Genomic DNA, 13,924 nt, shown 5'->3' with positions numbered 1-13,924 from the left:
ATGCTGTTGCTCCAGGCTCTGGAGGGCCCTGGTTCATACCTGGGCACTGATGCTTCTGCTGTGTGACCTTAGACTCATGACCTAACCTTTCTGTGCCTTGGCTTTTCCTTATGTGTAAAATGGCATTAATTTTACCCTTGAAGATAATTGTGCTGATTAGAGAGAAAAATTAAGTAAAACACATGGTACAGAGTAAGCAGTCAATGGATACTTTTGTATCCTGAGGACAAAGTGAAAAGTCATTTATCTTCTTTCTCAGAAATAGATCTCAGAACACCTGAGTATAGAATTCCATCTGGGTCCCCATTACTCCAAACTCAGTTGATGGTTTTAGAAACCATCACCTCCTAGGGGTGAACCGACACAGGGATTGAGGCCTGTGACAGCGCCTTGACCCTATTGGTCCTGCCTGCACTTGGCAAGCCTCGGTTGTGCTCCGAGTGAAGCCATCATTGCCGGGCTCCAGAGGATGGCTCTGCACTTGAGTCTGCATACTTTTAGCTCTGGCCTTTCTGCTTTTCACCTTTTACACATTTCTTGATGTTTTAAACAAGTTATATTTTAACACTACTGTAAAAGTTATCTTAAAATATGACAACCTGGACTGACTTTTAAAAGAAATGAATGCTAAGGAGCAATTCAGTGCCTTTCCCATTGATCCTCAGGCTCCTAACAGCCTCCCTGACTCAGAGGCCCCTTATATCTTCTCTGTCTCAGTCACTGCTTGTTTGCACAGATCAGGGAGGCCTCAGTTTGCTTTTCCTTGCTTGTTCTTTCTTTTCTTCACACTCTGGGCCTTTGTCTGCATGTGGGGAAAGGCATAGGGGGTCTCTTCTCTTGGGAAGGGTACACTTCCTGTGATTAAGGTCTCACCAGCTGGCTTCTGATTTCTGTTTCCAGGAAGATTTGCTCTGTTGCTCTTCCCCTCTGTTACTGGCTTTCAAGCTGGGAGCTTTTAAAACTATTTTAAATATTAAAATAGAAGGTGGGCCGTGACTTGATGTATTTAGCAGCCTTCCTCACAGTTGTTTTAATTGACAGACTCCCTCAGATTTGGAATTTACTGAGTTTTCTTTAAGGGTTTGCATTCCTCACGCAGAGCAGGGTATTTAAGTCGTAATTTCAATACATTTCTGAATAGTTGCAGCTATTTTAAGTGCACTATAAAATTAACCTACACCAAGTGTAGACAGGTTTGTTGTCCATTGCCAAGGTGGTGATGAATCTAAATATTATAAAATTGTATGTACATGCACATTACCTGATTTAATTCTGTCATAGTCTTGTGAAGGAGGCAGAGAAGATGCTGTTATCTGTTTTAAAGATAAGGAAATGGAAAATGGGGAAGACAGATTAGTTGGAATATCTGTACCTTGCAAAACTGGCCCGGGTGCTTCCAACGTGTGTTGTTACTGGAGTGGCTTGCAGTGGAGAGGTTGGCCCAGGATTTAGATACAAAACCATATCTGCTGCTCTAGATCACATGGTGGGCCAAGCACCCTGATCTCTCAGACTGAGGCTATTTTCAGACTCAGAGAAAGGTCTTAAAGAGGGAGTCATGGTCCTGGTGTGGGGAGTGGGGCTGTTACTTTGGAGCCAGCAAAACTCTGCTGAAGCTCCTGCCAATATACCATGGCCAGTTGGAAATCTGTTTATCTTTTTTTTTTTTTTTTTTTTTTTTCACTTGTCTTTTTAGGGCCGCATCTGCAGCATATGGAGGCCAGGGGTCGAATCGGAGCTGTAGCTGCTGGCCTACGCCATAGCCACAGCAACACAGGATCTGAGCCACATCTGCAACCTACACCATAGCACACAGCAAGCTGGATCCTTAATCCACCTAGCAAGGCCAGGGATTGAACCCATATCTTTATGAGTAGTAGTCGGGTTCGTTAACCACAGAACCATGATGGGAACTCCTGTTGACCTTTTTTGGGACAGCCTTTTTCTGCTCTGTGAAATGGTGCTCCTGATACAGGCCCTACTGGGTTGTCGTGATGAACACCTGAGAGACAGTGTGCACGTAGAGAGGTCTCTGCCTCAGGTCCTTCCAGTGGCATCTGTTAATACCCACAGCCCCAGCCAGGAAGCTGGTTGTCTCTGGGTTGAATGCCTACAGGGATTTCTCTGAAGCTCAGATTTGAGGAGGTAGGCCAGAGCCTGGCTGTACCCTCAGAGAGCTGTGTCCCTGGCCCAGGAAAGAAGGAAGATGCTTTCCTTTAATGACGTTCTTAGTTGCATTTATTTGCTTGGCTGGGGACTCAGATCTTTGCTGAAGGAGAGTGGTTAGGAGGAGCAGCCTTGGGGAAGCCCTGGATTCTTTATTTTGGAAGGGTGTCAGAGTTGAGTGCTCCACAGACAGTTTTTGAATCTGGATTTACCCATTCCTTGTGGGTACACTTTCAAGCAACAAACAAGGTTAATTTCTGGCCCAGTATGCCATCACGTGTCCATGGGATTAGGCTCAGTCCTGGATTAGTAATGACTAAGTTACTTACTGCCAGTCACATAATTTTGATCTGTTAATTAAGGAGAGTGAAGAATGTCATTATTTATTTGCTATCACTTGAATCTGAAAATATGCTTAATATTTTATCCCCAGCTTTATTTTGTTGGTCTTTGGTGAACAGTTCTGGGTTTAACTATACACACTCTTCTATGGTTTGTCACCAGATGAGTTTCTTTTGGTTTGAGAAGTCAATTTAGCAGACATTTGTCAAGGGTCTTCTTTGTCCAGAGTGCTGCTGTGCTGAGTCCTGAGGCAGAAAATGCATTGGGTGAGCTCAAACCCCTGTCTTAAATGTGTCCACGGTGGTGTGGGGGTATTTGGGTTTGGTAACTTGCCTGATGAGGGACATTCTGGAAGAGAGACCACGTGAGCCAGGGTGACGGGTTGCCGTCTTCCTGGGAGGCTTCTCAGTCAGCTCAAGCAGCAGCAGAAGCCATTGTGCCTAGGGTTGCTGGGGAGCCAACTCCTGTTCTGCAGTGGTCTTGGGGACCAAAGGTCCCCTTACCCTTCCTTTGGGCGGCTTTACCTGATGCTCCTCAGGAAAACATGCTGAGACCTAGGCTGCCGCTGTGAACTTGGATGTGTGGCTTGGCTTTGAAGCATAGAGGATTTGGTCCCATTTTGCTGCTAGTAGGATGGTAGGGAAATGCCCTCAGACCTCCCTTACTGTGGTTATAATTAGGGGAGGAATGAAACACAGGCTCTTGAGGTCTGGTAGGAGGTGGGGGCAGGTGCAGGCAGCCTCATGAAGCCAGGGAGGGGAAACCCCACCTGTCCTCCTCATCCTCTGTGTTGCCCTCTTGTCTGGATGGAGCCCCGTGTTGGGAGCCAATGCCCCCCCGCCCCCCCGCCCGCTGCCACTCCCCGCACCAGCTTAAGTAGCTGTGGATGCGTCAGAGCTTCGATGACAAATTTGTGTGGAAAAATATCTGACCCATTTTTAGTATATTACACTGCCTCTCTTTCCTCCAGTGCCTCATTATTCAAGATTATTTGATGTTCTCCAGCTTTTAAAATAATTACTTTCTGCCTACGCAGAACATCCTGTAGAGACATTGAGTTTCCATTGGGAACAGAAGGGAGCACTTATTCTAAAAGTGAGGAAAATCAGCCTCTTTTTAGAGAGGGATTAGAAAGCATTGCAGAACTTATGTAACAATGTGAGAACTCACGTGTTGTGCCTAAGCTTTAAAAAAAAGTACAGTAAAAATGTGATGTACAGGCTTATTGCTGTCCTCAGACCCTCACCCTGCTGTCTCCAACCCCTCTCCTCTACCCCCCTTTTGTGGTGGTGATGTTTTTACTTCTTTCAGTAAATATATATGTACATACACATTCACACATACAGAGATAAAGTAGTAGATACAAAATCATGCATATGAAAGGTAAGCTTGGAGTTCCCTGGTGGTCTAGTGGTTAAGGACTTGGCACTGCTGTCGCACAGGTTCCATCCCTGGCCTGGGAACTTCCACATGCCTCAGACTCAGCAGGAAAAAAAAAAAGTGGGATTTACAGGAAAAAACAAATGATCACCTGCTTAAAACAACAGCACATTGCCGTCTCCCATGCAGCCCTGTCCTCCTTCCCTGTCCCAGCCCCTTCCCTCCTCCTGTAGGGTAACTGTGGCCCTACATTATTATAATTTTTTCTTTTTATGGCTGTACCTACAGCATATTGAAGTTCCTGGGCTAGGGGTTGAATCGAAGCTGGAGCTGCTGCCTACACCACAGTCATGGCAACACTGGATCTGAGCCACATCTGTGCCCTACACTGCAGCTTGTGGAAACAGTGTCTTTAACCCACTGAACGAGGCCAGGGATCGAACCCACATCCTCACAGAGGCAACATCGGGTCCTTAACCCACTGAGCTACAACAGGAACTCCCCTACATTTTGTGATAACTATTTCCTTTCTTTTATTTTAGTTTTACTACCCATATTTGTAGCCCTACAAAATTTATTGTTTAGTTTTAAAAATGTTCAATTTTATATGAACGGAATTACACTGTCTTTTTCTGCAGTGCATATAAATGGGTATACCTCGTCCTAAAATTCACCCATTTTGTTACTCTCTAGTTTACTCTTTCTGTTTATAATAGATTCCACTTCCCAACTCTACCGTGTGTTAAGCCCTTCATTCTACTTTGGAATGATATTTGGGGACTTTGAGGTCTGACCCGTTTCCAGGAGTTGGCACGTGGGCTGGGAAGCTCTGCGCAGGGTAGACCCACACTTAGACTTACTGCTGGCTTGTAAGGGACAGCTTGTCTTCAAGACAGGTCACTGAGTATGGTCACACCAAAAGTGTGAAGAGTTGCTTTGCTCCACTTTTTCTCCTTTGTTTGACGTTGTCAGACTTTGTACCAGTTAATTGTTCATGAAATGGTGTTAATTATGGTTTTCATTAGTGTTTTCCTGATCACGGAAAATTTGAGTAAATGTATTTCTTCTGTTAAGTGACTGTTGAATTTTTCTGCCTATCTTTCTCTTGGGTTTTGGTGTTTTCTAAGTGACTTTAGGAGTTTTTTTAGGTATTCTAGATAGTAATGTAGATAAATAAAATATCTTCCATCAGTTTAGGGCTCATGCGTATATTTTTATGAGTGCTTTTGTAGAAGCAATATCGAGTAGTTATGTTGTGAGCCACACGGCAAGTCCTTTTTATGAGTGCTTTTAATGAACAGAATTTCTTAGAGTTTTTCTTTATATGTTGGCCTCTGTATCTTATTCAGGAATTCTTTCCAACTATGGGATAATGAAAATATATGCTACAAGTTCCATTTCGGTACAACAAGGTTAAGGAGCTGGCATTATCACTGAAGTGACCAGGGCTGCTGCTGTGGCTTGGGTGCTATCCCTAGCCTGGGAACTTCCCCATGCGATGGTTGTGGCTGAAAATACATATGTATATGCTCTAATATTTTGTCCTAAAATGTTATACTTAAATTGCTGGTCTATCTGGAATTTACCTTTAGTGTCTGTTATATTACAGTTTCCACTTGAATATATAATTGTCCTGTATTACATTGTTATTGTCAGTTTGTTTGGATTTGGCCAATATTATTTGCTTATAATTATTTTCCTCAGAACTTTCATGGTCTGCCCTAAGCACCTCCTTTAATCTAGTGATGACACTTAGGTTATATCCATTTCTTGGCTGTTGGAAATAGTGCTGCATGAACATTGAGGTTCGTATCTCTCTCTCTCTCATTTTAAAATAGTATTACACCCTTTATTTTTATACACATTGTTATTCACATTTCACCAAAGTGCTGATAGCTTAATAAGTATTTATAGAGAATTTAAAGATACCTAATTAAAGCACATTTAGACAGACAAAGTATTATTAAGCGTATTTTACATTTAAATGTCCCTTTCTTTTTTTTAAGATTTTTATTTTTTTCGGAGTTCCCATTGTGGGGCAGTGGAAATAAGTCTGACTAGTATCCATGAGGATACAGGTTCAATCCCTGGCCTTGCTCAGTGGGTTAAGGATCCAGCATTTCCATCAACTGTGGTGTAGGTCACACATGTGGCTCAGATGCCGTGTTGCTATGGCTGTGGTGCAGGCAGCAGCTACAGCTCTAATTCGACCCCTAGCCTGGGAACCTCCATATGATGTGGGTACAGCCCTGAAAAGCAAAAAAAAAAAAAAGATTTTTATTTATTTTATTTATTTTTTTTGTCTTTTTGCCATTTCTTGGGCCGCTCTTGCGGCATATGGAGGTTCCCAGGCTAGGGGTCCAATTGGAGCTGTAGCCACTGGCTTACACCAGAGTCACAGCATCGCAGGATCCGAGCCGCATGGTTCCTAGTTGGATTTGTTAACCACTGAGCCATGACGGGAACTCCAACCTATTTTTTGTATTATAGTTGTATATATATATGTATATATATATATTCCTTTTCTCATATTATCCTCCATCATGTTCCATCACAAGTGACTAGATAGAGTTCCCGGTGCTCTACGGCAAGATCTCATTGCTTATCAACTCCAAATGCAATAGTTTGCATCTACTAACCCCAAACTCCCAGTCCATCCCATTCCCTCCCCTCCCCCGCCCTTGGCAACCACAAGTCTATTCTCCAAGTCCATGAGTTTGTTTCCTTTCTGTAGATAGATTTGGTTGTGCCATATATTAGACTTCAGATATAAGTGATATCAGATGGTATTTATTTTTCTGACTTAACTTCACTTGTATGAGTCTATTTCCATCCATGTTGCTGCAAATGGCATTATTTGGTTCTTTTTTATGGCTGAGTAGTATTCCATTGTGTTTATGTATCACATCTTCTTAATCCATTCATCTGTCAGTGGACATTTACGTTGTTTCCATGTCTTGGCTGTTGTGAATAGTGCTGCAGTGAACATAGGGGTGCATGTATGTCTTTCAGTGAAAGTTTTGTCTGGATATATGCCCAGGACTGGAATTGCTGGATCTATATTTAGTTTATATTTAGTTCTGTATTTAGTTTTCTGAGGTCCTCCCCATACTGTTTTCCATAGTGGTTATACCAGTTTACATTCCCACCAACAGTGAAGGAGGGTAACCTTTTCTCCACACCCTCTCCAGCATTTGTTATTTGTTGACTTGTTAATGATGGCCATTCTGGTACCTCATTGTAGTTTTGCTTTGCGTTTTTCTAATAATCGGTGATGTTGAGCATTTTTTCATGTAACTATTGGCCCTCTGTAAATTTTCTTTGGAGAAGTGTCTATTCAGATCCTCTGCCCATTTTTCAGTTGGGTTATTGTTTTTCATGCTGTTGAGTTGTGCAAGTTGTTTGTATATGTTAGAGATTAAGCTTTGTCAGTTGCATCATTTGAAACTATTTTCTCCCATTCGGTAGGTTATCTTTTTGTTTTTTTTATGGTTTCCATTGCTGTGCTAAAGCTTGTAAGTTTGATTAGGTACCACTGGTTTGTTTTTGTTTTTATTTCTGCAGCCTTGGGAGACTGACCTAAGAAAACATGTGTACAGTAGGTGTCAGAGAATGTTTTGCCTGTGTTCTCTTCTAGGAGTTTTATGGTGTCTTGTCTTATGTTTAAGTCTTTAAGACATTTTGAATTTATTTTTATGCATGGTGTGAAGATGCGTTCTAGTTTCATTGATTTACATGTGGCTGTCCTGTTTTCCTAGCACCACTTATTGTAGCAGTCTTTTTCCCATTTTATATTCCTGCCTCTTTTGTTGAAGATTAATTGACCATAGGTATCTGTTTTTTTTTTTTTCTGGGTTCTCTGTTCTGATCCATTGATCTGTATGTCTGTTTTGGTACCAGTACCATGCTGTTGTGATTACTGTAGTTTGTAATCTTGCCTGAAGTCTGGGAGAGTTATGCCTCCTGCTTGGTTTTTATTCCTCAGAATTGCTTTGGCAGTTCTGCATCTTTTGTGATTCCATATAAATTTTTGGATTGTTTGTTCTAGTTCTGTGAAAAATGTCATGGGTAATTTAATAGGGATTGCATTGAATCTGTAGATTGCTTTGGGTAATATGGCCATTTAAACAATATTAATTCTTCCATACCAGGAGCATGGAATATCTTTCTTTGTCTTTGAATCCTCTTTAATTTCCTTGATGAATGTTTTATAGTTCTCAGCAAATAAATCTTTCACCTCCTTGATCAGGTGTATTCGTAGGTATCTAATTTTTGGGGGTGTGATTTTTAAAGGTATTTTTATATTCCTTTTCTAATATTTCATTGTTATTATACAGAAATGCAACTGATTTCTGAATGTGAATCTTATATCCTACTACTTTGCTGAATTCACTGATCAGTTTGAGTAGTTTTTGTGTGGAGTCCTTAGGGTTTTCTGTATATAGTATCATGTCATCTGCATAGAGTGACAGTTTTATCTCTTCTCTTCCAATTTGCATACCTTTTTATTTCTGTTGTTTGATTGCTGTGGCTAGGACTTCCAACATTATGTTGAATAAAAGTGGTGAGAGTGGGCATCCTTGTCTTGTTCCAGATTTCAGTGGGAAGGCTTTCAGTTTTTGTCCATTGAGTATTATATTGGCTGTGCAAGTATCTTTTCAAATTATCATTTTCTCTGGATATATACCCAGGAGTGGGAATGCTGAGTCATATAGTAGTTCTATTTTTAGTTTTTTAAGGAACCTTCATACTGTTCTCCATAGTGGCTGTACCAATTTATATTCCCACCAGCAGTGTAGGAGGATTACCTTTTCTGAAGACCCTCTTCAGCACTTTTTTTTTTTTTTTTTTTTTGCTTTTTAGGGCCGCATTTATAGCATATGGAGGTTCCCAGGCTAAGGGTCAAATCGGAACTACAGCTGCCGGCCTGTGCCACAGCTGCAGCAATGCCAGATTAGAGCCGCATCTGTGACCTACATCACAGCTCATGGCAATGCTGGATCCTCAACCCACTGAGTGAGGCCAGGGATCGAACCTGCAATATCATGGTTCCTAGTTGGCTTCTTTCTGCTGTACCATGATGGGAACTCCTGATTTCAGTTTTCTTAAATTTATTGCAACTTGATATGTGGCCCAGAATGTGATCTATCCTAGAGAATGTTCCATGTGTGCTTGAGAAGAATGTGTATTCTGCTGCTTTTGGATGGAATGTTTTGTAATTTTGTTTTTGCCTATTAGGGCTGCAGCTGTAGCAGATGGAAGTTCCCAGGCCAGGGGTCTAATTAGAGCTACAGCTGCTAGCTTGCACCACAGCCACAGCAACACGGGATCTGAGCTGTGTCTGTGACCTACACCACAGCTCACAGCAACACCATATCCCCAACCCACTGAGTGAGGCCAGGGATCAAATCTGCATCCTCACGGATATTAGTTGGATTCATTTCCACTGTGCCACAATAGGAAATCCCCGTAATATTCTATAAATATTAAGTCCATCTTCTCTAATGCCTCATTTAAGGCCTGTGTTTCCTTGTTGATTTTCTGTCTGGATGATCTCTCCATTGCTGTAAATGGTGTGTTAAAGTCCTCCACTATTATTGTGTTATTGTCAGTTTCTCCTTTTAGGATTATTAGCGGTTGCCTCATGTATTGAGGTGATCCTATGTTGGGTGCGTATATATTTCCAGTTTTCTTCTTCTTGGATTGATCCCTTGATCATAGGTAATGTTCTTCTTTGTCTCTTATGATATTCTTTAAGGTCTGTTTTGTCTGATATAAGTATTACTACTCCACCTTTCTTTTGATTTCCGTTTGCATGGAATGTTTTCTTCCGTCCTCTCTTTTGTTTTTTTTCTATCTTTGTCCCCCACCTGAGGCATATGGAGGTTCCCAGGCTAGGGGTTGAACTGGAGCTCTAGCCCCTGGCCTCCGCCACAGCAACACCAGATCTGAGCCATGTCTGTGATCTACACCACAGCTCACAGCAACGCCAGATCTTTAGCTCACTGAGTGAGGCCAGGGATCTAACCTGCGTCCTCATGGATACTAGTCAGATTTCTTTCCACTGAGCCACATCGGGAATTCCCCATCCTCTCACTTTCAGTTTGTATGTGACCCTAGAACTGATGTGGGTCTCTTGAAGACAGCTTATATATGGGTCTTGTTTCTGTGTCCATTCACCCAGTCTATGTCTTTTGTTTTGGGCATTTAGTCCATTTACATTTAAGGTAAGGTGATTATTGTTATGTATGTTCTTATTGCCGTTTTATCTGTTTTGGATTTTTGCTGCCTTTTTTTCTTTCCTTCTTATCTTGCTCTTTTGTTGGTTTGATGACTCTCTTTAGTGTTGTGTTTGGATTACTTTTTCTCATTTGTGTAGCTGTTGTTGATTTTTGGCTTGCACTTACCCTGAAGTTTTGATACAGGAGTCTCTATATATACAAGTTTGTTCTAAGTTGTTGATCTCTTAGTTGCAAGTGCATCTCCAGTGTCCTGCATTTGTACCCTCCTCATGATTTCGGATTTCAGTAGCATATTTGTGTGTGGATGATTTCCTACCTCTCCTATATGTGTCCTTTACTGGTAGGCCTTGTCATTTGTAATATTTTAGTTTCTAGTTGTGGCCTTTTCTTTTCCACCTAGAGAAGTTCTTTTAGTATTTGTTGTAAAACTGGTTTAGTGATTCTGAATTCTCTTAGCTTTTGCTTGTCTGTAATGCTTTTGATTTCTCCTTCAAATCTGAATGAGAGCCTTGCTGGGTGGAGTAATCTTGGTTGGAGGTTTTTTTCCTTTCATCACCTTAATTATATCGTGCTACTCCCTTCTGAGTTTCTGCTGAAAAATCTGCCGAGTTTTTGCTGAAAAATCTGCCAATAACCTTATTGGGTTTCCTTGTATGTTATTTGTTTCTTTTCCCTAGCTGCTTCAGTATTTTCTCTTTGTCTTTAATTTTGGTCAATTTGTTTAGTATGTGTTCCAGGGTGTTCCTCCTTCGGATTATTTTATATGGTACACATTGTGCTTCCTGGTTTTTAGTGTGAGCGATTCCTTTCCCATGTTAGGGAAGTTTTCAGCTATTATTTCTTGAAATATTTTCTCTGGTCCTTTTTCTCTCTCTTCTCTTTCTGGCGCCCCTATAATACAGATATTGGTGTGTGTAAAGTTGTCCCAGCATTCTCTTAGATTATTTTCATTTCTTTTCAATCTTTTTTTCTCTTTTTTATACTGCATCAGTGATTTCTAGTAGTCTGTCCTCCACCTTGCTTATTTATTCTGCTGCCTCCTCTATCTGCTGTTGGTTGCGTCTAGTGAATTTTTTATTTCAGTTATTGTTTTTTGCATCTCTGCTTGCTTAATCCTTAAATCTTCTATTGCTTTGCTCAGTGTTTCTTGTAATTTGTCAATCTTTGCCTCCAGTTTATTTCCGAGATCCTGAATCATCTTCACTATCATCAGTCTAAAGTCTTTTTCATGGAGGTTCTTAATCTCCAGATCACTTAGCCCTTTTTCTGTTTTGTGTTTTTTTCTGCTTCCTTATTTGAGTCTTGCTTCTCAGCCTTTTCATTTTTTATAGGTTTTTGGTGTGGTCTCCTTTTTGCAAACAGTAGAGTCATAGCCTCTCTTACTTCTTATGTCCACCTGCCTCCCCAACCCTTGACTGAAGTTGGTATGGAGACTTGTTGTAGGCTTCCTGACTAGTAGGTGGAGCTGATTCTTATCCTTCTGGTGGGTGGGGCTTCATCTCTGGGTGAGATCAGAGGTGGCTGTGTGGTTTTTAGGCAGCCTTTTTGCTGATGGGTGGGGCTGTGTTCCCACCTGGTTTGTCGTTTGGCCTGGGGCTTCTCAGCCCTGATGGGTAGGGCCAGATTTTTCCAAAATGGCCACATCTAGAGGAACACATGCTGATGATTATTCCCAAGACTCTTGCCTTCCCCAACAATGATCCACATTTACTCCCTATTTTCCCCAGGAGATCCTCTAAGAACTGCAGTCAGGTCTGACCCAGATGGTTGTGCAGTCTCTGCTTTGCCCTGTGACCCAGGCACACATGAAAATGTGTGTGCCTTTCGAGAATGGGCTCTCTGTTTACCCCAGTCCTGTGGAGCTCCTGCACACAAGCCCTGCTGGTACTCAATGCCAAATGCTCTGGGGGCTCCTCCCAGTGGTAGATCGCCAGGTGTGGGAATGTGATATGGGGCTCACAACTCTCACTCAGGTGAGTCTCTCTGATAGAGGTACTTTCCCATCTGTGGGCTGCCCACATAGCAGGTGTGGTGTTGCTTATATTGCGAATTGCCCCTCCTATCGTCTTGATGTGGCCTCCTCTATCTCCTGGAGTAGGATATCTTTTTTGATTGTTTGAAGTATATTTGGCTGAAGGTTTGTTCAGTAGTTGGTTGTAATTTTGATGCTTTTATGAGAGAAGGTGAGCTCCAGTCCTTCTTTGCCATCTTGATCTCGCCTCTCTGTTTTTCTTTTTTTTAGTCACACTTGCAGCATATGGAAGTTCCTGGACCAGTGGTCAAATCATTACTGCATCTGGGGCCTATGCTACATCCATAGCAACACCAGATCTGAGCCACATCTGTGACCTGTGCTGCTGCTTGTGGCAGTGCTGAGCAAGGCCAGGGATCGAACTGCCTCCTCACAGAGGTGACTTTGGGTCCTTAACCCTCTGAACCACAATGGGAACTCTCCCAGCATTTTGTCTGGAGCCTTTTTGATGATGGCCATTCTGAGTGGTATGAGGTCATACCTCATTGTAGTTTTGATTTGCATATCTCTAATAATTAGTTATGTTGAGAATTTTTTCATGTGCTTTTTGGCTATCTGTATGTTTTCTCTGGAGAAATGTCTGTTTAGATCTTTGCCATCTTTCTGATTGGGTTGTTTTTTGGATATTCAGCTGCATGAGAGCTGTTTGTATATTTTGGAGATTAATCCCTTGTTAGTTGCTTTGTTTGCAAATATTTTCTTCCATTCTGTGTATTGTCTTTTCATTTTCTTTATGGTTATTTTTGCTGTACAAAATTTTTAAGCATCAGGTCCCATTTATTTATTTGTTTTTATTTTCATTATTCTAGGAGGTGGATCAAAAAAAAATTGCTGCAATATATGTCAAAGACTGTTCTGCCTATGCATTCCTCCAAGAGTTTTATAGTATCTGGCCTTATGTTTACATCTTTAATCATTTTTGAGTTAATTTTGGTGTGTAGTATTAGAGAATGTTCTTATTTTATTCTTTTATGTGTAGATGTCCTATTTTCCCAGCACTCCTTATTGAAGAGACTGTCTCTTCTCCAATGTTCTTGCCTCCTTTGTTGTAGATTAATTGACCTTAGGTGGTGGTTTTATTTCTGGGCTCTTTATCCTATTCCACTGATCTATATTTCTCTTTTTGTGCCAGTATCAAACTGCTTCTTGTAATTCCTCAGTCTGTGCCTCTGTCCTTTTTCTGAAATCTTGGATCATATTTATCATTACTGTGAATTCTTTTTCAGGTAGATTGCATGTCTCCACTTCACTTAGTTGTTCTTCTGGGGTTTTGTTTTGTTCGTTTGTTTTCAACGTATTTCTCTGCTGTTGCATTTTGTTTAATTTTCTGTGTTTGAGTCTCCTTTTGGCAGGCTGCAGTGTTATAATTTCTCTTCTTTCTAGTGTCTGCCCCCCTGGTGGGTGAGGTTGGTCCAGTGACTTGTGTATTCTTCCTGGTGGGAGGGACTGGTGCCTGCTCACTGGTGAGTGGAACTAGGTCTTGTCCCTCTTTTGGGCAGGGCTGTGTTTATTAGTGGCTGTGAGCTCAGTATGTGTTTAGGCAACCTGTTGGCAGAGGGGTGGGCTGTGTTCTTACCCTGCGGGTTGTTTGACTTTGGGTGTTCTAGCACTGGAGCCTGTAGGCTGTTGGGTGGGGCCAATTTTTGCTGCCAAAATTGAGGCCTCCAAAAGAGCTCATGGTGATCAGTATTCCCTGGGCCTCTGCCACTAGTGTCCTTGCCCCATCAGTGAGCCACAGCCAACCCCAGACTCCGTAGATCAT

At 41.7% G+C, this 13,924-nt stretch overlaps 1 protein-coding gene across 4 annotated transcripts in view; it reads left to right on the top strand.

Annotated features, from left to right (window-relative positions):
• The window catches only part of MLH1 (mutL homolog 1), an 86,514-nt gene that overhangs the window by 59,013 nt on the left and 13,577 nt on the right, over positions 1-13,924 (top strand).

The sequence above is a fragment of the Sus scrofa genome, chromosome 13, assembly GCF_000003025.6.
Source record: "Sus scrofa isolate TJ Tabasco breed Duroc chromosome 13, Sscrofa11.1, whole genome shotgun sequence".
NCBI lineage: Eukaryota > Metazoa > Chordata > Mammalia > Artiodactyla > Suidae > Sus > Sus scrofa.
Note: the sequence above shows the minus strand (reverse complement) of the source record. Positions and strands in the feature narration are given on the sequence as shown.